The sequence below is a fragment of the Coturnix japonica genome, chromosome Z (genome assembly GCF_054131305.1).
Source record: "Coturnix japonica strain WE chromosome Z, WE-NBRP24, whole genome shotgun sequence".
NCBI lineage: Eukaryota > Metazoa > Chordata > Aves > Galliformes > Phasianidae > Coturnix > Coturnix japonica.
In genome coordinates this window covers 52635397-52659151 of record NC_140702.1, presented here as the reverse complement: position 1 = coordinate 52659151, position 23755 = coordinate 52635397, and the positions used below count along the sequence as shown (strand labels likewise).

Sequence of the window (23755 nt, the reverse complement as noted above, 5' to 3'; positions counted from 1 at the left end):
TTCCCATCTCACAAGGCAGGCAAAAGATGCACACACTACTTCCAAGTCTACCATCACTGTTTGCAGACGGCAAATGTTTTCAGTGTATTTCTCTCTTGAGTAACTTTGAGTAATTTCACCAACCTCAGCAGAAGCACAGATTAAGTCGTGCTAGTCAAAAGCATACAGGATACTTCACAGAAAAATAACTTTTTTTCACAGCAGCAGAAATCATATCCAATCCCTGTACTACAAGGCAGAAGCAAATGAAATACGGCCACAAGAACAATACTTATAATAACAAAAGTTGCCTGTTACCTGTTTGGGAAATTTTCTGTGTAGCAGAGGTATAGCTTATAAAGTTACAGAATAAAAATGTTATGCATTGGTAAGTAAACAATGCAGACCAACACTTTGGAATGGTTGTTGAGAAAGTTTATTTGGGTATCCAGAGCGGTGAGCATATTATCACAAATTCATTTCAGACCTAAAATGTTATTTTGCCAGCAATGATGCAGCATGTTGACTATTTGTAAGACTGAGCATCAGCTATCCCATGGACTAAATCTGCCTTCGTTGGTTGTAGGACACCCAGCTATCACTCCATACATCTGCATCTCATCCTCCTTGTACTGCCATGCCTAGACTGTCCTGTTTGGACCAAGAGTGCTGAGGCTTGTTGTCTGACTCTGCGTGCAAAGTATATAGCTATAGCTACAACAAATACGCTATAGCTACAACAAATCAAATCACAACCCAAAGACCCTGAGGTTAAGTTTCTCTAAACTGTGCTCTCTAAACTGTGCTTTGAAGGGGGTCAGAGCGTACTCTTGTAATTCCAGATTATTAGATAAATAAATAAATAAAATTATTAGATAAATAAATAAATAAACTCAGCATGACCGCAAAAAACACCCTGGTCATAAAGTGCTATTAATTCAAACTCAAACAGGGACTTCTGGGACTTGTCAGCAGAGTCACAGATGGAATTTTCTGCACTGGAAGAAAATCATGTAATGAATGAGCACAAATTTTATATTATGTTTCTGCATTAATTGATATTTAAGCAATCCTATCATTGAAATGAACCTTCAGTGACACTGAGATAATGCTATCCTCTTGCTGAAGATCACTGTCCCCTTATCTAGAAGTGGAGTTTGTTTTTCTATTCAAGAAAAAAGCAGGAGACGGAAGTTTTAACTACTTAAGATAAAGGAAAGGTCTAAATTTCCACTGGCTTAAAAGGAACAGCTCAAGGCTGTCATGTGTGTGAATTGAGTCTATATTTTCTAATTTTTGTAAATCAACTGTATTTTTTAACTAAAAGTGAGAGTATGCGGTATTGAGAAGAATGTCTCAATATTGTTACACTTTGTACTTTTCACTTCTCAAAGTCATAGCCAGAAAGGACCATATTTAGTGTTCTGGAGGCTCAGGTTTCATGTTCACAGAACTACCAGTGGCTTTCTAAAATTATACTTAAAATCATTGATCTGCTATTTCTAGCCCAAATCTTGAAAAACATCCTGCTGTTTATGCTTCACAGAGATCAAGTTTTACACATATCTTAAAAGCATATGAAAGAACTTAACGCAAGTGTGTAAATGATTATCCCCTGGTTTAATATCAGCCACAGTTACCTGTGTAATTTTGATCCTTGAAAAAAATCTTAGTATTTCAGGATTACATTCAGTAATTCAGGTATTTTAATTTAATACTGTATTATATTAACGTAAATGTTTACCTAGATAGTCCATTTAATGTAGGCCATCCTTATCGGAAAGTGAATTACTTGCCAATTGTCAGTCTTAGAAAATTTAGCTGCTTACAGCAAATTATCTGTTTATTTACATTTTGTAAGACCTAACAAAGTGAAAAGCCCTTTCTTTTTCATCTGAGAATTGTTATTTAAGGATGGGTCTTCAGCATGGATTTACTCAAGGCTTTCATATCTCCTGTTTACCTTTAATAAAACCTGAAACTGCTTGGTGAAAGAGTTATCATCATACCATAGATGGTAGCACTGTGAAGCTGAGCAAGAAGCACAGTTTCTTATTGCACCACACAGAATCACAGAATGACCCGGGTTGGAAGGGGCCTCAAGGATCATGAAGCTCCAACTCCCCTGCCTGGCAGGGCCACCAAACTTCCACGCTCACTAGATCAGGTTGCCAGTGGTCCCATCCAACCTGGCCTTGAACACCTCCAGGGATGGGGCATCATCACTGCCTCATACTCCAAATCACTTAGGATCAAAATTCAGTATCTGCACAGACTGCAACAGGGTATGGGGATACTTCTTCCCTCAAGGACAGCACCTGCTCTATGTGCCCTAGCAGATACCATCTTCCATAGCAGTGGCCTACATACTAGGATAAGGAGTCCTAGTAAATTTTCCTCCTATTTTTCCTAGAGGTTTTGATAGGTATGCTCCCAAAACTTGTTTCCAACCATTTTCCCTCTGTAAACTTAAGTTTGCAGAATACAACTCACACTTAAGGCAGCTCTTATATTTTAGGGAGTATCCTGTTAAGTTCAATGTAAATAAAGTTTCTAAACAAATACTACACAAGTCTCTTCTATTATTATTAACTTGTACATATGCATATAAGCAACTGTAGACCCAACAGCTCACATACAGAATTCCTGGATCACTAAAACCAAACATGGAAATTTCATCTGTGCAATTCTGATGCTATTTTATCCTTAATTAGTGTTGGACCACCACAAATCTAAGCAAGTTGCAATGTATTTACATGCTTTTGGGTCCAGCTATGTTCTGTAATTCTGCACTGAGTATCAAAACTAGAAAACATCACCAAAGCAAGTACACAATTCAAAGGAGTATTGTTGTTATTAAAGATGAAGTTGAATAACAAAAGCAGACCTTGACAAATGTGATTTGAAACGTTTAGGGATTAATTATATTACTAATACATATTTTCTCGTGGTTTGATAGTACCAGAAGCCAATTATGCAATATAATAAGGATAAGAAAAGAAGAAAAGTCTTGGCTAATGTCTCTACTGGAATGCTATTAGAAACAGTAGATTAGCATAATTATGAAACTGTCATATAACATTACAAAACTGCAGGTAATCATTAAGTTACTTCTACTAATGGAAGGGATCATAATTACACTCTTTACAAGCCCTGTGCAAATACTTTTTAAAAGTACACTGAAGTACACTGTGGTATTACAGAAAAATATGTTTGGGCTGTAGGACACCAGAGACTGAGACAGAAGGAGTCTGGGCTGGATTTTACAAACTTGGAATTTTTAACTTAATAAAAGCATAGTTGAGATCAAGGGCAATGCCTTTGAATTGCAAAAATATGGCAAAAATGATATGAAATTTGGTATTCGGTGAAAATTCTCAGGTGATCCCTAGATGCAGCAACAGAAGCCAGGTCCTTGTTCTTAATTAAATAATCACCTCATTAATCTAACTGTAACACTTAGCACATGAGAGCAAGGTATATCCGTCACCCAGATGAAGTTGGAGCAGATCTTACGCAGTACTGATCAGCCACAGCCAACCTGCAGGGCCAGGTTAGTACAAAACACTTCAGAAGCCAAATTATAGGTCACGAATAGAAAAAGAAAACATCTTTCTTGAAGATGAATTCAGCTTTGTATCACATGGATTAAGTTCTCAGAGCAAGCCTTCAAAAATCAATGCAAAAGAAACCTGAATAGAGGCAGTGCTACACACACGATTAGTGAGAGCATTTGACCAGCTGTACTCCAGTTACTTAGATGCTAACTATAAGCCCCTGTTTCAATACTCTGACAGTGCTGATCTGGCGATAACAGCAGGTACAACTCAGCATTACCATCGCCACTTTGCCTCCCAGATCCCCCCCAAAACTCAAATCGCAGGGGATAGAGAATTCAGAAAACTTTTAGAGAGAAAAAAATCTCAGTATAAAATGGTGTGCATTGAAATGAAGAGTTAGTGTTCAGAGAAGGTACTTGTTGGATATACTCCTGTCCAGTTACGACGTGGGTTTGCAGTGCATGGTTGGCCCCGCTAAACATCAGCACAATCATATGCTGTTGTCAAGAGTGGATCTTAATGAGGTGAGGCAGTATGGAATTGACAATAATCATTTCTAACATCTCAAGAAAAATGCAGGTTTCTGTATCGGCATTTAAAACTGTTCATCACACTTGTAACTGGGCCCTTTCAGGCTGAGACAAAGTCTCAAATGGAAACTGTTTGCCAAGACAAAACCACAGAGGTCCATAACAGGACACTGAGAAACCATGAGAATCTGGAGAACTCAACATTTTGAGAATGAAAAAGAAAACCTTATGCTTTTAAACAGCTTATAAAATCTGTAAGTTCTCAAATCATTGGTATGCTATAGGTCGAAATTTGTACAAAATATTTTTCATTTTGTATTTCATTTGAAGTATTTTTCCCCAAGTTGTGTTGTTGTTGTTGTTTTTATTAGTCACATTTCTCACCAAAAGCTGGGACTAATAAAACAGCCTATAACAATAAAAAAGCAATAAATGATTAATATTCACTACTATGTGCAGACTTATGACAAAACAAAAGAGTTGTGTAATTTGTTCTGTCTGTTTTATGACTGCCTACACCAGGACACAGCTTCTATACCTTATTGCACTAATGCTTAACACTCGGTATATCTGCTGCAGGCTAAATTGCTTTATTGGATTCCTTGTCCCTTAGAACACTTTCAATTGCATCCTCTCTCTACTCTTTGGATTAGCCACTAGTAAAGTGTATGCTGAACCACTCTAACCCTGTTTCCTTTTAAGATCAAGGATTGGAAGACTGTTCCAATACCTTCATAAAAGCCTGTAACAAAAGGTTCAGAGTACAACTGCCATGTCAAAATTAAGCAGGGATTCAGAGGGTGAATAAGGGCACAAACAATCCATATCTAAAGGGACACGTTAAAATTAGGATGTAGCTCGCTGAAAACTGATGCTTAAACTTTGTTTCAGTAATATTCCAACTAAAATCTTTCATCTGGTTTTAGATCTGTTCTATTTTTCCATACTGTATTTTTCTCCCATTGCAGAGAAAACACTGCCATGCAAAATAAAAGGCACACTAAAGCACAAACAGAAGCACAAAGCAAATAACATTAGACAATAAAGAAAGAATAATAATTACTTTGTAACTAAATCTTTACTAATAATCAACAATTATATTTTATAAGAAGGGGTCTGAGAACTTTTTATTTCCCAACAGGTAAGTAATGCAGTATTCAGAACCAAACAATCACAGTGTATGAGAGAAAGGGAACAAGAAAACATGAGATGGATATATGTCAAACATTAACCATTCCCTCATAACAGCAATCAAGTCGGTATTCTGATTTGTAACAGAATGCAACAGGCAGGAAGGGTCAAAGCATGACTGCCATCACTTCTGTACACAGCAGCAAATAAGAACCATGGAGCCAGGACCTGTGGCTCAGTCTCCATACAGCATCCTGCGAAGTACTAATGACTCTAAGAGCAAGAGGGGAATGCTCCCCTCTATTGCATTAACATGTTTTTCTTTTGGAGAGAGGAATCTCAGTGTTGTAGCTAAGCCCTATTCTTGGTACAGGCAAATAACCAAGAATTAGTTTTCAAAGAACTGACAATATGGAGAGTTCAGCAAGTCCTGCATCTCTTTCTGGTCAATCATAGGTCAACTGTGACAGAAAATCACATTTATTTAATATCCAATAAAAGTGATTCCTGGGGCAGTAATCACATGTAAAAGGAAACATACCAAATGCTTTACAAACAAAATGGTAGGCAAGGTCTGAGACCTTCATATCCCTCATCCCATCAATAAAAGCAAAAATAAAAAAATAAATCAGAAAATGAAGGCCAAATTAATTGTTGTTTGTTGCTTTTTGGGGGGAGCAGGAATAAACTGATTGCAGCAATCAATAAATAAGTTTCAAAGAACTCTCTTAGCAAAAGCCTGGCCTAGGCAGCAGGTATTACATTAACTGTCACTATCAATTAGGACTCTCTGTGAACAGACTTTATTTACAAAGCAAGAGTTCTGGGAATTCACTTGTGTTTTAAAAGAACCCCTGTACTGCTCCAGCGCGACGTCAGCAAAGCTAAGTGCTGCTTCATTAGGTGTAGCGCTGCACATTTCTTAATGGAGAACAACTCTAGTATTTCCATGGAGTTCACTGCCATCATCTAGCATGGGACGTATCTATTCACGCTAACAGTTTTGGAAATGAGATGAAATACTGCTTGTTCATTTTGTTATTTTTTCCTCAAAAAAGGCAGTATATCATAAATCAAGCATCAGCATAAGCTAGACAAACACTCTCCTCAGTTATTAAACATGGCTAGCGTTTAGAATGTTAAAGTTGGCAACCAGTAATGGGGGAAAAGAAGGAAGTTAAAAACGACAAAATATTTTTGCTTCTGAGAACACCATCGTATCTTCAGCCCTACTCAGACAGACACTGATCAGTTGGCAAGGGAAATAATCAAACATAGATGGATATTTCTCAAAAGTCAGAAACTTCTTCCTCTGTTTGCAGTGCCTCCTGCAGTAGGATACAAACACAAACTAACTAGGTGAACTGTACTTTTTGAAAGGTTTCTCTTGTTTATAAAATCTACAAGTTACACAAATACAAAAACATTATCACTGGAGGGACATTCAACTCAAAACCATAAAGGGACCTTATTAGCTATCAATGCTGAGATGTTCTGTGCATTATATTGCAGGTAATAAAGACACAACAGACTTGTTAGAAGGTGCAATAATATGAGTCATATATGACAAGGAGATAAACAGTACCACTCCATTACCCATGAGATGAGACAGCTTTGGAGTGTTGTCACTATTTGCACTTAGACACAAAAAAGCTTGCAAATGAAAATATCAATCTCTTTAAGGAGAAAAACAGCTTAGGCACTAAAATTAAAAAGGAACTCTACTGCAATCAATTAAACATAATTGTATTTTTTTTTTTAACAGAGGTCATTTGTTGCTACCCTGAAGGTGTCGTGTTTACATACTACAAAGGACAAAGCCGCTTTCCAGCTCAGCATCCACATCTCTCCCAAACATAAGGGGTCTTGAGAGTTGGAGAATATAACTGTTGCTAAAAGAAACCTTGAAAAAGAGCACAAGATGATTTCTTCACCTGTAAAAGCAGCTTAACTCTGAAATTTCTGTACTTTAGTAAGGTTTGAGCACGCTTTCTTCTGAAATAACAGTTGAACTGAGAAAATTCCAGAAAGCAAATAAAACGAATGCTGGGTGTTGTGGTTTTTGTTTTTTTTTTTTAAATATATAAACAAGTATGACTCAGTCCTACACAGCAGTTTTACTACTAAGAACTTCCTGTCCCTTCTCTGCACTTGAATCATTCCCGACAACACGCTCAAATATGCCTTGCAGCTTTCCTTCGTTATTACTGCCCAGACGTGCAATGAGCCCAGTTTAGAGAGATGAATGTGTTCTCAAACCACACCAAAGACTCTGACTGTGGATTATGCATAGAACTGCAGTAGCCTCCGTAGCATCCACATATAGAAAATAACTAATAAAGACTTCAGTACCTGTAAATAGTTTTGCTCTCAGGGAGTAAAGGAAGACACAGCAAAAGAAACGATTTTTACTTTCTTTGTTCAAGTATCTAAGGCCTCCATACACCAAACACAGTGAATGGGATTGCTTCAGAAAGTTACTGGATTTGCCAAGAAAACCACAGGTATTCAAAATTCATGAGGCTGTGTTTAAAAATGAGCTTTCTTATTTTTTCTGGGTCCTCAACCTTTAGGACTTGTGAAATCCTGTAGGCAGTAAGGGAGACTATAAACCTGCATCAGAAGTAAGATACAGGCTTGCTGCGACTCTTTAAACATGAAATGCTTTCAAGCATATTATAGAACCATGTGTAAGATCAAATGCCTGTGAAGGTGCTAAATAGATATGAAAGAATACAGAAAGTAAAACAGAGTGAGCCTTACCACACCTCATCTCTCCTCCGCTTCCTTTTCAACTATCAAGAAGTAAGCAGGACCACTCAAGAAAAGGAGGCTATTCCCACAATAAGGCATCTTTAACATTACTATATTCCACAATATGAAAGTAGACAGTGTCTATTTTTAAAAAGCAGCCCCATTACTGCAGTCAGCTGACTACAGCAGAAGCTCATAATTATCCATCAAAAAGACACCAGGCTTCCCTTGATTAGCTTGAATATAAAGGGTAACATCCCTTTTGTGTACATTCTCAACTCATGCCCAGCTTGCAAATGCTTGATGAAATATAAATAGCATTAACTTTCTCTCTGTGATTCATTTAGGAGGTCAAAAAGTTCAGTTGAACATATAGTACTCATCAAAGCAGCCCATGGCATGGAGTAATTGTATCTGAGCTGTTACAGTGAAAATGGAACGCAAATTGACTCACACTGTACAAACAAAGCATTATTCCTGAAGGCAGCGCAGCTCCACCTTTAAAGTCTCCCTAAAACACCCCTTATAATCTGGCACTGCCTTCTGACCTTCCCATTACCACAAAGTCAAGAAAATAGCAATTGAAAAAGATAAAATAATCCAGCACCTGGATTGGGAATTCAGCCAAAACAAAGAACCAGGCTGCTCAGTATGAAATTACCTTTCAGCACATGCACAGTCAAGGCCACCTTTAAAGAAGAGGTGATGTCCAGCAGAAGGAGATAGGCTGGAGGGTAGAGGGGTAGGCTGCACGAAGGGGAATGGGGAAAGTCAGAAGTTCAACACTGGCAAGTACTCTGATACAGCCTCTCCCAACCACCACCCCTTACCACTTGCCCTGCAGGAAGAAATTCCTTGCTAAACCCCACTACTACTTCCTACCTGCCAATCCCCCTCTCTAGGTATGCACCCCATGCACTCATCCTTTATGATAACCCAAATATTCTTATCTGCATTGCTATAACAAAACAAAACAAAACATGCAAGATGTCTACAATCCATCTCATCAAGCACTCTTACAGCAAAAGCAAACCATCACCCTCAGCACAGTTTAGAAACTGCTCACACTGGGATTTCCAGGAAGGAGCCCTCTGACAGAAAGGGGATAAACAAGAAAATGTGTACAGGGATCATCCGGAAGTTTAAGGGCAAAACTGTGCTGAGTGAGAGCAATGGCCCTATGTACCCGAAAGTCAACAACTGGATTCCAAGTATTTTGGAATATGAACTCAATATTTCTTTGGTTAACAAAGTTTACAAACCTGAAGTCACGCCAGAGACAAAGAGAACATTTTCATTTTGCAATAAACCTCAGGGAGAGCAAAAGCTCTTAGAAAATCTCAACATGCAGCTGAAGAAAACTGCCTGCCAGTTTAGTAGTTGTATTTGAAAAGCTTTGTAAGTAACAGTGGAGGCCAGAGGCAAATCTGTATTGTCAAAAGTGTCTGGCCTTAAGTTATCACCTTCAGCTATGGGAAAAAAAAAACACCAAAAAACCCACAAAAAAACAAAAAGCAGTGTTTGGATCTTTACTGACCACAAAGCAAACAGGACTTTGCTCCGACACAGGACAGTGCCATAGGCAGAACTCCAATGTCATGCTAATGCAGCAGGTGAGTCCTCACCAGCTCCTCAACAAAATCTGTTCTGACCAACCTTTTGTGGAAATAAAGAGATGGATTTTGTCTACTTGACTGCACCACTTCACATGCTGAATCTTGTTCTAAAACACATTTGTTTGGGGGCATGGTAAGGAAAGAAAAAAACGAAAAGAGGCCTTAAATCACAGGAGTGTAAGTGATTATATCTGGGGAATTCCCATGATTCAAGATGGTTTTCATCACTGTTTTACTACAAGATTAAATATTAGCATGTAGCACTGTAGACTTCTAGTGTTCTTTCCCCTGGAAGACTGCAGCTTGGCCAATCACTGAGGTGACACCATTGTGGTGAACAGCAAAAGGCAATTTATTGAAGCTGATATTGAAGCTGATACATGCTTATATATTCTATGCTCATTGTCCACTAAAGCTACATACATCAGGATTAATAACGTAAGTGTGCCCACCAGGACTGCACATGCCATTAGTCCTTATCTCAAGGGGAAGGGTCCTAACGTGTCACAACCCAAAGCCCACTTACGCCTATTCCACTAATAGGGAACGTGAGCTGGGTTTAGACCGTCGTGAGACAGGTTAGTTTTACCCTACTGATGATGTGTCGTTGCGCTTGTAATACATAGCACACTACCACTAACAATGCTTAAAAAAAAGAAAAAGTGCCCCATAGTGGAAGAGGAGTTTGGAGTAAAACAGACTGAGCATGAGCAAATGATGTGGTCTTATCTGAAAGGTATCAGTAGCCCTGTAATGCATTAATGGGAGCAACATATGTGCAATCAGAGACTGACTGTTCCACTGTTGCGTGCTATGAACACCAAGTCACCTCTAGGCTCCTTGTAGAGGTCAGTGAAAAATCAAGGAGTGTGGAGAATTACAGCCACCAGGTTCAAAGAAAGGTGTAAAGTTTGGAACTTAGTTTATGAGAGAAGTGAGACACACGTGGGGATCTGAGGAACCACAGAACTGTTAAAGCTGGAAAAGACCACAAAGATCATCTAGTCCAGCCACCAACCCATCCCCACCACGTCCACTAACCACAGAACCATAGAATCACCAAAGTTAGAAAAGAGCTACAAGACCATCCAGTCCAACTGACCACCTATCGCCAATCGTTCTCACTAGGGCATTCCTAACAACTCCTAAATGTTCCTTGAACACAAAAAGGCAGAATGGAGGAAGAAAGAGAAACACTCAGTGCCTACCACTTCATTAACATCACCGTGATAGCCACCATAATCCTTTATCTGACGCTGTTATTTTGCATAACAATAATCAGGCATTGGTAAATATTCATTTAATCTTACTGTTTCCATATGAACCATAAAAATGCCGGCTTCTCTATGAAAGAGAACTGGCAGCAGTCAGCACAGCAGCAAAAACACTTCAAAAAAGATCCTTTCGGCATGATGAAAAAGCTCAGCTAGCTCAATTCATACAGAAATTAATTCAATAGACAATTGATTATTTTTTTTTCTTTCTAGTGAATTGTAACATTTTATGAAAAAGAAACAAAATAAAATACATTTTTCATTTATTTGAATACATATGAAATTATTTGAACTCACTACACAAACCTACTAGAAATTATTTCTGTTTAGCTGTTTACTTCCTTTTTTTTTTTTTTAGTGAAAAAAAACCACAAACATTTCAGACTGCAAATTTTATTTAAAACATTTGAGCTACTTTTAAGAAATGAAGCTATTAGCCTAATCCAACTTAAAATTATAAACTGCCTTGATTTCTTGGAATCTCTGTTTTTCTGGAATTACTATTTTATTTCATCTAGTCAGTGGTAAGCTTGTAATGAAAAACTTCTATACTTCATTGCACTGAAATGACTAATTATTTTTGCTCTCAATTCAATGTTAAAGGATTCCTTCCATGGTCCATTCTGTCACCAGTCTCATCAGACTACATTCAAAACTTCCTTTGAATCTGACGTCTCAGGAAAATATTTTCCTTCAGCTATTTCAGCAAAGTACAAACAGGCAGTCAGGGAGCATCAGGTTTCAGCAGACATACATGTATTAAAAACACAAGTAATCACTGTGTAGAGCAGTCACATCTGACTACGTTAGTTTGAATGTCACTGTAAATTACCCTGCTGACCCAGAGTGCAATCAAAAAGAGAGCCTGCCAGTCTTGCAGGCAGGTAGCTTTATATTTCTCTGGCACAGATCAGTGAACTGCTAGCTCTGGCAACGATCCTGTATTAATGATAAATTATTGTCACCCAAGGTAAGAATCTTTGCGCCTCTTTATCTCAGCAGATAGCACACATCAGGGAAATTCTGCAAATACTATAGATGATCAAGTATTAAACTCACATGGATGAAACTCTGGGCTAGTAAAGTAGATTGGTAGCTTCAAAGAAGGCTAATAATTCAGCTAATTATTGAAGATACTAAATATCTGATCACATGAGCAAACTTCAGCAACTAAAGTCTTGGCCTAATGATGCTTAACATTTTGAGAAAACATGATATTTGTGTATATTCACATCAGGCTAATCATGTATACAATATGCATTTACTTGCCTAACTGAAGAAATTAAGCTGTATAACAATTAAGTGTATTATATAACCTCCAGGTGTTTCTAATTCTCCTTTGAAGGTTTATCACAAAAATCATAAAAACTATAGAATCTTTTTAGTTGGAAGGGTCCTTTGGAGGTCATCTAGTCCAGCTCCTCTGCAAGAAACAAGGACACAGCTTGATCAAGGTGATCAGAGCCTCATCCAGACTAATCTTGCATGTCTCCAGAGATGGGACTCTGGGCAACCTGTTCCTGTGCCTTACCACCACCATTATAAAAAACTTCTTCTTTACATCCAATTTAAATCACCCCTCTTCTGGTTTGAAACCATTTCCCCTTACTTTATCACAAAAGACCCTGGAAAATTTTTTTTTCCCTTCTTTCTTATACCCTGCTCTTTAGATACTAAAAGACCACTCTCAGGTCTCCCCTGCCCCAGCTCTTTCAGCCTGTCCTCACAGGGGAGACACTCCATCCCTTAGATAATTTTTTGTGGCCCTCCTCTGGAAGCACACTAACAGGTCAATACCTCTCCTGTACTAAAGACTCCACATTTGAAAGCCATACTCCAGGTGAGGTCACAGCAGTGCAGAGTAGAGAGAGGGGTGGGATCACCTCCTTCATCCTGCTGACCACACTTCTTTTCATACAGCTCAGGATACAGTTGGCCTTCTGGGCTCCAAAAGCACACTGCTGGCTCATGTCCAGCTTGCCATCCACCAGTACAACCAGGTCTTTTTTGGCAGGGTTGTGCTCCATCCTTACATCTCCAGCTTGTACTGACAGCAGTGGTCATCACAATCCAGGTGCAAGGCCTTACACTTTGATTTATTGAACTTCACACTGTTCATCTGTGCTCACTTCTCAGCCCATCTAGGTCCTTTTGGACGGCATCCCATCCCTCAGGTGTCTCAAATGAACCACACAGCTTGGCATCACCAGCAGATTTGCTGCGGGTGCATTCAATCCCACTGTCAGTGTCACTGACGTTAAAGATCACCAGTTCCAGTACTGACCCCTGAAGGACACCACTCATCACCGATCCCTATCCAGACACTGAGTCGCTGACCACTACTCTGTGTATGATCTCATATCAGTTCCTCCTCTACTGAACAGTCCATTCATAAATTCCATACCTTTCCAATTTAGAGAGAAGGATGCTATGTCAAAGACCTTACTGAAATCCAAGTAGATGACATCAGTGTCTCTTCCCTTGCAGTTAAAAAATGACAAGTTGGTCAGGCGGGATCTGTCCTTGCTGAAGGTATGCTGGTTATTCCTTATCACTTCCCTCTTCTGTATGGCTTAGCACAGATTCCAGGAGGATTTGCACCATGATTTTCCTTCACAGTCAGTGAGACCAACAGGTCACTAGTTCCCTGGGTCATCCTTTCTGCCTTCCATAAGGGCACTAGATTGCTTTCTTTTCGTCTCCAGGGCCTTCACCTCACCACCACAACTTTTCAAGTATCATCGAGAGTGGCTTGGCAACTATGTCAACCAATTCCCTCAGTACTCTGGGATGCATTTTACTGGGACATGCATGACAATGGAAGGTGTGATAGTGCCTTCTACTAGGATAGTTGCACAACTGTAAAGGTATTTATCAAAATTTGGTTTTGAAAGGAATACAGGAAAAAGCAGATAAGCCTTTCTGAAGACTGGTGGAGTCTCAAGAAGGGTAAGACCTTCTGATAAAGATGTTGCTCACCTTTAAAATGAGGGTGAGGATGGGTGGACTTGGTGTCCACGCCTTCCAGTCACACGGGTGCACTGCTTGCAGCTGTACTCCATAGGTTAGCCACACCTCACTCGGTACTCAATCACTGGTTCAGGCCATGACCTAGCAGTTCCCATACAGGACCCATGGACTTAGAGACATTCAGGCTTCTCAAATGGTTGAGAACATGAACTTCACTTACAGCAGGAGGGGCATCACTCTCCTGCTTCTCACCTTCTGAACCATCTGCTCAAAGGCTGAGTCTAGAGAAGTTGCCAGTGAAGACTGAGGCTAAAAAGTTATTGAATACCTAAGCATCCTCCTTATCCACTGTTACTAGCTTGCCTGTGTTGCTCACTAGGGAGAAAATGAATCCTCCTGGATTTTCCTCTTTTGGTTGATTTATCTATAGAAGCCTCCAAAGCACAGGACATGCGAAAGATGCTTACAATATCCTTTCTCTTCTCCTGTAAACTAAGTTATCTTTGGCAAGTTACAAACACAAAAATAACAAGCTTATAACACCACTCAAACACACCAGGCACCACTGGGTCTTATTTCCTAATTGCTGCTGTCATCTGTCCATCCCTGCTTGACTAAAATTAGTCTCTGATGGCAATGCACTACTTGAAGAGCTTGTGGATACACAAGATTTTGGGTCACCGAACAGCTGCAGGTAGAAGCTTGGCAACCTTGCAGGTTCCTACAGCAGCTGTTAAGGAAGTAGACTGCATTGTCCCCTTCTGACCAGTGCACATGGCTCCAAATCACAGAATGTTTCAAGCTGCCTCAAACCTTGGCCATGCAGCAAGACTGGTGGCACCTGTTATGTGGGGGCTGCCGAAATAGCTTCATGCCTGATCAAAATGAGCTGACCATCTCCTCCTGATGATGGGTAGACCACTACCACGGATTCCCAACACCTGCTGATAACAGAGAGTTGAGGGACAAACCATTAGCTCAACAGTCAGGTGAAACAGCTTGTGGTTGTTGTCCCTCTATTTCATTAGATGAGTTTGTTCAAAATGCAAATTGATTCACCTTACATTCACACAATGATTTGTGCTGACTCTGGCAAAGAGTGGGAACAAGGAGCCTGTGTACGAAGGAGCACAGCCACATTTCCCAAGGCTATAACAGACTTGGCTTGGCTTAGCTCGGCTTAGTTTGGCTTGACCAGGCAGGAGATGGCATTCTCAAGTAGGAGAGCAGCTCTGACACTGAGCTGTAGCACACTTTGCTGCCTCCGCTTGTGCCCCAGTCTTTGTATTTCATTTCTGAAACTTTCCTGAGCAGAAATAAACTCAACAAAGCTGTGTCTGTCTTAACTGGTGACCGTGAAGAGAGAGGTTCAGATGCAGAAACTACAACTCTCTTGAGAATTAATAATCATCTGCAGCAAATTGTCAGAGCAGTCTAGTTGTCAGCTGACAGACAAGAAAGAAAATAAAAATCCTATGAAGCAAAGCAGAAAGCCCGGCTGGGAAAACGCATTTTTCATTGATGCAGATTCTTTCTATTTACCACTAGCTTCAGGAGAGTTACTACAGCTTGCTGCCCGTACATCAAGAGTCAAAACTGTTAATCAGCTTCTGCGTACACACACATTTAAGGATTTGATTATAAATGGAATGTGAAGATCACATTTTCCTTTCATAGAGCAAGCTACGGTATAAAAAATACCTGCTGGGAAAAATTATCCAACCTTTAAGTGCTGCAACCTTAACAGCTACACTACCATTCAACAAGATTTGGACAAACTGGAGAGTTGGGCAGGGAGGAACCTGGTGAGGTTTAACAAGACTAAGTGTACAGCATTCCACCTGTGGAGGAATAAACCACATGCATCAGTACAGGTTAGGGGATGACCTGCAGGAAGGAGCTCTGCAGAGAAGAACCTGGGTGCTCTGGTGGCTAACAGGCTGGCCATGAGCCATCAGTGTGCCTTTGTGGCCAAGAAGGACACACTGTATGCATGTATCCTGGGGTGCATAAAAAAGAGAGCTCAATGGAAGTGATCCTCACGCTCTGCTCTGCCCTGATGAGGCCACATTTAGAATACTGTGTCCAGTTCTTGGTTCCCCAGTCCAAAAACAGCAGGGATCTCCTAGGAGTCCAGAGGAGGGCCACAACGATTACAGACCTGAAATTAATCCCGTACAAATAAAGACTGAGAATAAAGGCTGAGGCTCTGCTCAGCCTGGTGAAGAGAAGACTCAGGGGATCTGATTAAGATTTATAAATACCTATTGGAGGTGGGAGGCAAATGGATGAAGTCAGGCTCTTCTCAGTCGTGTACAGAACATGAGAACAGGTTGAAGAACTTCTTTAAGGTAAGGGTGATGGAGCACTGGAACAGGTTGCCCAGGGAGGCTGAGGAGTCTCTTTCTATGGAGACGTTCAAGACCTGTAGAGTAACTGCTTTAGGAGGGAAGATCTACAATGGTCTCTTGAAGTCCCTTCCAATCCCTGCAATTCTGTGATTCTGTGAAAAAAGGCTCTGAAAACAACCAAATATGCTTGATAACTAATTGCCAGTTATGAAATTCAACAGTCTCATTCTTTCAAAACAAAGTGGCTACCGATAATAAGAGACAAAGCAAGGAACAAAATAATACATTTGTGCTTATTTCTCCAATAGTTTTCCACCTCACAGAGCCCACAGAATAATTTTTTTTTTTAGTCTGCAATTATGAAAGCATTTCAGCTGTGTGTTTAAAAAAAAAAAAAAAAAAAAGAATATATTTTCCTGTCTACAGAATGCCCAAGAACGTGCCAGAAAGTAATTAGGAATGACAGGCATATAATGACATGTGAGCTGAAAGTATTCAATCTTTAGTTTGGAAAATAAAACACTTAACAATGGATATGGAATGCATTTGCTCTAGCTCCTTTATGCATAGCTGACTTGACTAATTTGAAAAATAAGAGAACCTGTGCCAATCTTCTTCTCAGGGAGAGTTCAAATGATGGAGAAACTTAAACAGGAAAAGAAAGAGGACCAGAACAACCATACCAAATGCTTATATTAATTTTGCAGAGGAAGAACCAGCATCTCCAAGGCCCTGTGGGTAATTCCCCACAAAAACACCAGTCTGCACTTAGGGCCTGCCAGGTTGCTGTCTTTGCCAAAGAGATAATTCTAGCCTTTCTGAAAGTGGTGAACAAATGATCGTTTTGTGCAGATAAATCACCATCTGGCAGAGATCACAGATATAAATTATTTTTATATGCAGGTATCTGCTAGCAACATTCAGTTTCACTTTTCTGGACTTATAAAAATCACTGTTTAATAAAAAACTTGATATCATAATGTGAATTTTTAGATAGTGTGCTGGAGTTTGAGCAAGTGCCTAGAGATCTAGTGTACCATGGAAAATGCAGATTTGTTTAGTAAGCAACAGGACATGTCTACTGACACCCCTGACTAGAAACTTTCCCTTAAATATTACCAGAAGCAGAGTTACTAAAGTTCAACTTACTGATGAACAATGCAGGAAAGGTTTATGATGGAGAAAAAATTTCTTTTTATCATGCAACTTGGCAGCAATAGGTTATCCAATACGTATCTGTCCCAAATAATACTGTCAGCATACTTCAATTACAGAGCAAAGTAGCTGTGAAGGATATTATTGTTCTGAGCCTCACAAGGCAGGCTTGCTGCCAACTGGGTCATACAGTAATAAACAAACCAGGCTTCAGAAAGGATGCTAGATTCCCCTTAGCTGCACCTACCATTGAAACAAACACGTTTTCTCTGTACGGTGCTGAAATTTCACTTCTTTATTAACAAACTTTATCAGCCTGACTCCATACCTTGCCATCCATCCTTAACTCATGTAAACCTTTCTGCCAGAGAATGGCTTGAACAAAAGGAATAGTCTGTTTATAGACTCCCTGGAATCTTGGGTTGCATGCATTATCCTTGAAAGACAAGAAGAACCTGGCTTATTACAAACACAAGTCTGCACTGAACTGAGAGCTTAACACATTCAAAGCAACACTGAAAGACTTATCAAGCAATCTCTTGTTCTAGAGAAACGAAAACAAAAAACAACAAAACTGCTGCAGTGGTTCTGCCATGATTTGGAAACCAGCACTATGAACACAGCGCTCTGAAAGGCAGAGGTCTTTCTGAGCTTGCTGCTGGGCCTCCTATACATGCATGGCCAGGAACATGGCTATGTTCCTAGCCACAAGAAGCACACTGCTTCCAGGAGCTACTGCTCAGGAAATGCAGACCAAGGCTTTCACTGTAATCCTACAGTCTATTCCACAGCCCTTTCTTCACAGCTACGTTAAATCCCCCAACAAAACACAGTGTATGGATTCTCATAGCTAACAGGATAGATGAGAAATACCTTATTCCTAAGCATCTTTTCTGCCTGCTGACTCATCACCAAACTGTACAGTAGTCTGCAAAGTATTAACCGACTCCTAGAACAACTGGACTGGTACTGACTTTGAGTAATTTTAGAAAATACATTCCTTCAGTGTTAGCTGCTGTTCTCTCTCTCTCACAATCAGCATCTGGCAACAAGTGATTCCACTGAGCAATCTTGGCAAAAATTGTTTTGAATTTACTTCACAACCTCTCAGTGCCTGACTGTACTCATAACTGAAGATCAAACAGCACCGTTGTGGGTCCTTCTGGCCTATGATAATTATTCTAATGGTCTTCATGTTGTTTTTGGTTTTTTTCACTTTTTCAATGTTTTCTTAAATTTACTGCAATTAATGTGACTCTTCTATTCAGTCCCTTGCTGGTAATGAGGGAAAGAAAAGCAACCAACATTAAACATCCATGGAGAGGTCTTTTATACAAATAATGGCCAGAAATACTACCACCATATAAAACACACCAAAGTTTGTAATGGTATCTGCAGAAATCTCCCTGCCTTTACCTCAGTAAGGTCCTGCTTTGCTATTCAGAAAGGAGTTTCAGGACAGTTTTGAAACCATTATCCTTCACTTAACAGATACAACCAGTTTTGAAAATAAATTCAAAAGAACATGAGCAATTCTGCTTGCTTTTAATATTTTTAGCGTCAAAACAGTGTAATAAAAGGCATTAGTCCTCTTAAGTACTAACTGGAGCACTCTGCTAAGGTTGTATGGTAAGAGCAGTAGAGGTCAAAAGCCAAGGACCAAAGCCAAAGCTGTCAAAAAGCAACCATTTATAATGTAGAGCATCAAAAAATGTCACTCAGAAGTACACACACTCCATCCTTGATCAATTGTGATAGAAGTGCTTTCTACTCTCCACATCTCAGTCTCTTGATGTATCCAAAACAGCTTACCTAACTTGAATCAATGCAAGCCTGGCAGAACCATTATGACTCAATGCGCTTTTTGTGCTTTTTTTCTTTTTCTTTCTTCTTCTTTTTTTTTTTTTTTTTTTTTTTACTGTTGCTTTTCAAGCGTCTCAATTCCTCTGTTATTAATTTCTTGTGTTATTACAGCACCTACAAATGGTTGCTGGCCAGCTGTGCTACAAACTGCACAAATAGAACAAAATGCCTAACATTCATCTTTCCTCATAAGTCGCCTTAATTCTGTCAAGTAATTGCTGTAATGAATACAGTTGCTTGTTCTGGCTTCCTGCTGTTCTCTCTAAGTTAGTTTCCACCTCCATCAGCACCACACCTATACCACCTTCTGCAGCTTTACTTTTTCTGGGTCCCTTAACACGTGGGCTTTATCATCTGCTGCTTCTCCTATACCGGCATCACAGGGTACCAGCTACTGAAATCATATACATTTGCATGTACTCCAAGACAGACTTCAATTTCTGCCCAGCAAGCTGGGCAGAGAGAGTAGTAGGAAAGGAGCACAAGGCAGCTATGCTTGTGTTGTGCTGAATGGGCAATTGAAGCCACGGCTGCCTCTTCCTTCTGCTGTGCACAGCTCAGCACTTTCCCAGAACTGGCTTCTCTGTGTACTGTCTGGAATCACTCCACAAGCCACAGCTTGCAAACAACTGCACAGTTTCTGTCCCGGAATTTTAATAATGTTTTTTTAAAAGTACCTATTTGTATTGTTAAGATACAGAGTAATCAGAGTATCTAATATTTAGAAAATGCCTATCCACTGAAACATTAAGCAAAATCCTGAACACAGCATTCTGTCACTGGCCTCCGGAGCCACCCATCCAAAACACAACTGCATGACATGAACTAGAGATCACATATTTGTCCTCTGAAGGAGCTTCCTCCTGGTCTTCCACACATTCTGTATCATGCAATTCAGAAAATCATACCCAATCCTTAAAGTCTGCTGTCAGTCAGATGAGCTAGAATAAACCAAAGGAAGTGACTTAGCTTTGTATACTAAATATAACCAAACATGTAGCTTGGTGTGGACTGTATACAATAAGAAAATACACAGTTCAATGACCTGGATGCGTTTTTCTTTTTTATGGACAGTTCTGTTAAAATAGGACTTGCTGTTCAATAAACTGGAGATCACCATTCTGGTATTTGCCTTTGTCAGTTACTTAATATGATTGCTTAAAAACAATCAGAAGATAAAACCACCAATGGAAGCCTCTGCAAGTAATCTGTCTACCTCTTCATGGTCAATACTGACACTGACATAGCAGAATTTGAACATGTCTCTTCCTCCCCTCTCAGCATGCTCCTCTTTTTCTTCCCTGTCAGACCAGCTGATGGCAGTTTCTCAGCAGCAGAACACTCAGTGGGCATAATGAATTTTACCTTAGCAGGTTATGCAGGCTTTCAACCTACAGAACCTATGAAAATTGACAACCAAAAATATGTATATACTGTATTATAAATACATGAAATTTATAAGCCCTTTATTTATCCCTGCTAGATTAAGGGTTCCACATTAAATTTCAAAATTACTTGTTTAAGCACATTCAGCACTCAGTATCAGCTGACCAAAGGTCGTGGTGTCTGGCTCCAGGGGGCAAAGGAGCCCGGCCACTCCTAATGAAGCATGTAAAAAAAAAGCAAGAACAGAAGGCTGGCTGACTTACAGATCCAGAAGCCAAAGTCAAGGATGTGTGAATGGGAATGCATGTACTTCTCATGGTAATTTCAAGACACCTGGTCAATACAGATGTTTGAGACATAGGGGTTGGTTTTGCCTGTAAGGGTGCACTTCTGCTTCATCTGAATAGCATTACCTCATAGGCTCTTAATAGACAGGGCTCCTTGGCAAGAGCATTTTAAATTCATTGAAAGAAAAACCATACAGTAATAACTAACTGGTGAGAGATATCTGTTTCAGTCTTAAAAACAAGCAATGGCAGTCATTCGTTTTTATTGACATCTAAGGAAATAAAACGAAAATTGCAATAGAAACAAATAGTACCAACTGCTAACATATAAAGTGAGTTGGTGAAAGACATCACTTGTTTAATGCAAAAATACCATTTTTCAGTTGCTTGTGTTTTGTTACGATGCTGCAAAACACAGCAACCAATATGACAATTGGAAAGCACAGCAGTGCAAGCCTCTGGCAAAACAAACATTCTACTTGTCCCACAGATCTACCAGGAAAGTGGAATAATCTTTGTAATAGGAAAATATCATAATGAAACACACTTCTGGGTATAATTCAAATTATATTCAAGCTTTTAAATAATCTTGAGGTGATTTACTTTTTTGTTGTTTTGAGACATCTCAAATACTCTTTAACAAACTGCTACACATGGTCTTAAACATGCCTTTCTGATTACTGGTCATATGCCATCCAGTTTTCACCTTAATGCAGTATGACAAAAGAGCACAGGCTCTTTAACTTCAGTCCTTCCAGCACCATCCAACAGTTACTCAAGTTTCCACGTCCTGATCTTTCCGCTTAAACACTTTTGCCCATTTCAGAAAGAATCCACACGCTTATATGCAGCACTTGTCTTTTGAACCTTCATCTCATACAACTGCTTCTCATTTTCTGTATGTTTTCATAAACTAAAACACATGCAAGACTTGTTCACCTACTGTGGAAAACTTCTTCCATCTTCTACTCCGAGATCTCTTCTGGTTAAACAGGTACTCACGTTCCTTAGGCCTGAAATAACATTCAAACGATAGGCCAAAATTCTTCACGATGTGAATTATATCCAAAATTAATCCCTTTGTATACAAAATAGTCTGACAATAGAAGCTTCTGTACAAAGGTTCTTGTTCTGCTGTTCAGTGTTAAAAGGGAAAGTTTAACGAAAGTCATGCATTCTTTCTTCCCAATGGATGAACTTTTTATTTTTATTGGAACCATAAAGCTTCCTTGGGCTCTTACAGAGAAAGCCCTCAGTATGCAGAGTATAAAAACAGAGCAAAAGGGACCTGGTATGATTTTCACAAATATTACTGATACTTCAATAAAATGTTAATTTATTTATCATTTAAAAAAAAAGCAATACAAGGGGCTACAATAAATGCACAGGCTCAACAATAAACGACATTACCTCTCCCACAATGCCACTATATGCATTTACCTATGTCATAAGTTGATTCACAGACACAAGAACAGAATGTATTTCTTACCTCCCTTGTACATCCACATGACAGCCAAGGCTTACAGTTACATATACTAAGCCTGAAACATTAGTGGTGTACTATAGTTGCTCAGGTATATACTGCTCTTCTCTTGCTACGACACAAATTATGCAGGTTTCTTGCATCACTTAAACAGGTAAATGCCACTTTCCTTAATGTCACTGAGTGGCACACCTACAGTCAGCCAAAGCCTTAAGAGCAGTCAAGCAGTGCTGTAGCTTACACATCTGTGCATGCCTTGTGGTGGGCACAAAATTTATCACTGCAGAAGAGTACCTGAACCCAGCAGAATCAAAGACATTCACTCTCTTAAAGCCATCTATTATATCAAGGAAAGTGGCTATCCAAGAAAAATAACTAAGAACTGGCAGTGAGGAGGCACAGGCTGCTTCTTAGGAAAGCGAATGTTTTTTTGTAATGGCTCTGAACTGATGCGGCCAGCTGCACTAAATGCACCCTGGTGCTGGACAACAGAGGAGCTCAGCATGCAGTCCCACTAAAACAGCCCCTCTCAAAGGCTGCTCCTTGTCATGGGCTGCAGCTGCTCCTTGCAGCACAGGCTGTCCTGCACTGTGAGCTGGCAGTGACCCCATCACATAGCCAGCACAGCGCTGCCAACACCAGCACCCCGAGATCCAATGCCACTGCCCTGAGCTCAGACACAGTGTGAAACTCTATCTCTCAATCTCTCCCCGCTCCTGCTGCAGTAACAGTGCAGTCACAAGCACACAGAGTCCATCCATGCATCCTGGATGAGCAGGTTAACACTCACTGACTGGTTCAAGCACATGTCAAGTCTGAAAGGTTTGGCTGTGTGTGTTTCAATTACATGTGTAGATGAGCCAAGAACTTCTGCACAAGAATTCAGGAATAAAAGGCAGCATTTCCCACATCACACAAAAAAATCAGCCCTTACGGTGTCTCAACTCGCTGTGCAAGGATGGAGCTGCAACATGCCCTATAAGTGTCAGGAATCAGCTCAGATGGCTAAAGTCCCACGGAAATGGGAATGCACAACGCTTGACCTACGCATGCTCACAGGTTCAAACTGATGTGCGGAACTGCAGAGCCCTGACCATGCCCTGTTCTGTACTGACCACTTAACATTTGACTCGGTCCTTAGAGCTGCTCCATGCTCAAGTTCACATTGTCGCAGTCATTTCAAAAGCCAGAGGATTGAGAGTTTCTTTATAAACACAATTTTCATAGCATTCCTTGGACCTACCTTTTCTTCTTACAGAGATACCGATGGATTCCTTCTCCTATGATTACGATCAGCAATCAAATGTGGAGACAGAAGTGATGAACCTGCCTAACTGCTTTCCTCCTCTTGATCTTTATCCTAAAAAACTTCCCTTATTCTGAGCACTACTGGTAAAGCTTGGTTCTGTATGTCAC

At 39.9% G+C, this 23755-nt stretch overlaps 1 protein-coding gene across 6 annotated transcripts in view; it reads right to left on the bottom strand.

Annotated features, from left to right (window-relative positions):
* Positions 1-23755, bottom strand: part of GHR (growth hormone receptor) — a 130802-nt gene that overhangs the window by 101709 nt on the left and 5338 nt on the right. The window contains exon 2 of one of the 6 annotated variants that reach the window (XM_085529567.1): positions 21796-21869. The exons of 4 other annotated variants lie outside the window; for them this stretch is intronic. The gene's annotated coding sequence lies outside the window, so the exon portion shown is untranslated. The remainder of the gene's footprint in view (positions 1-21795; positions 21870-23755) is intronic. One more of the 6 variants, XM_085529565.1, reaches the window with a different exon arrangement.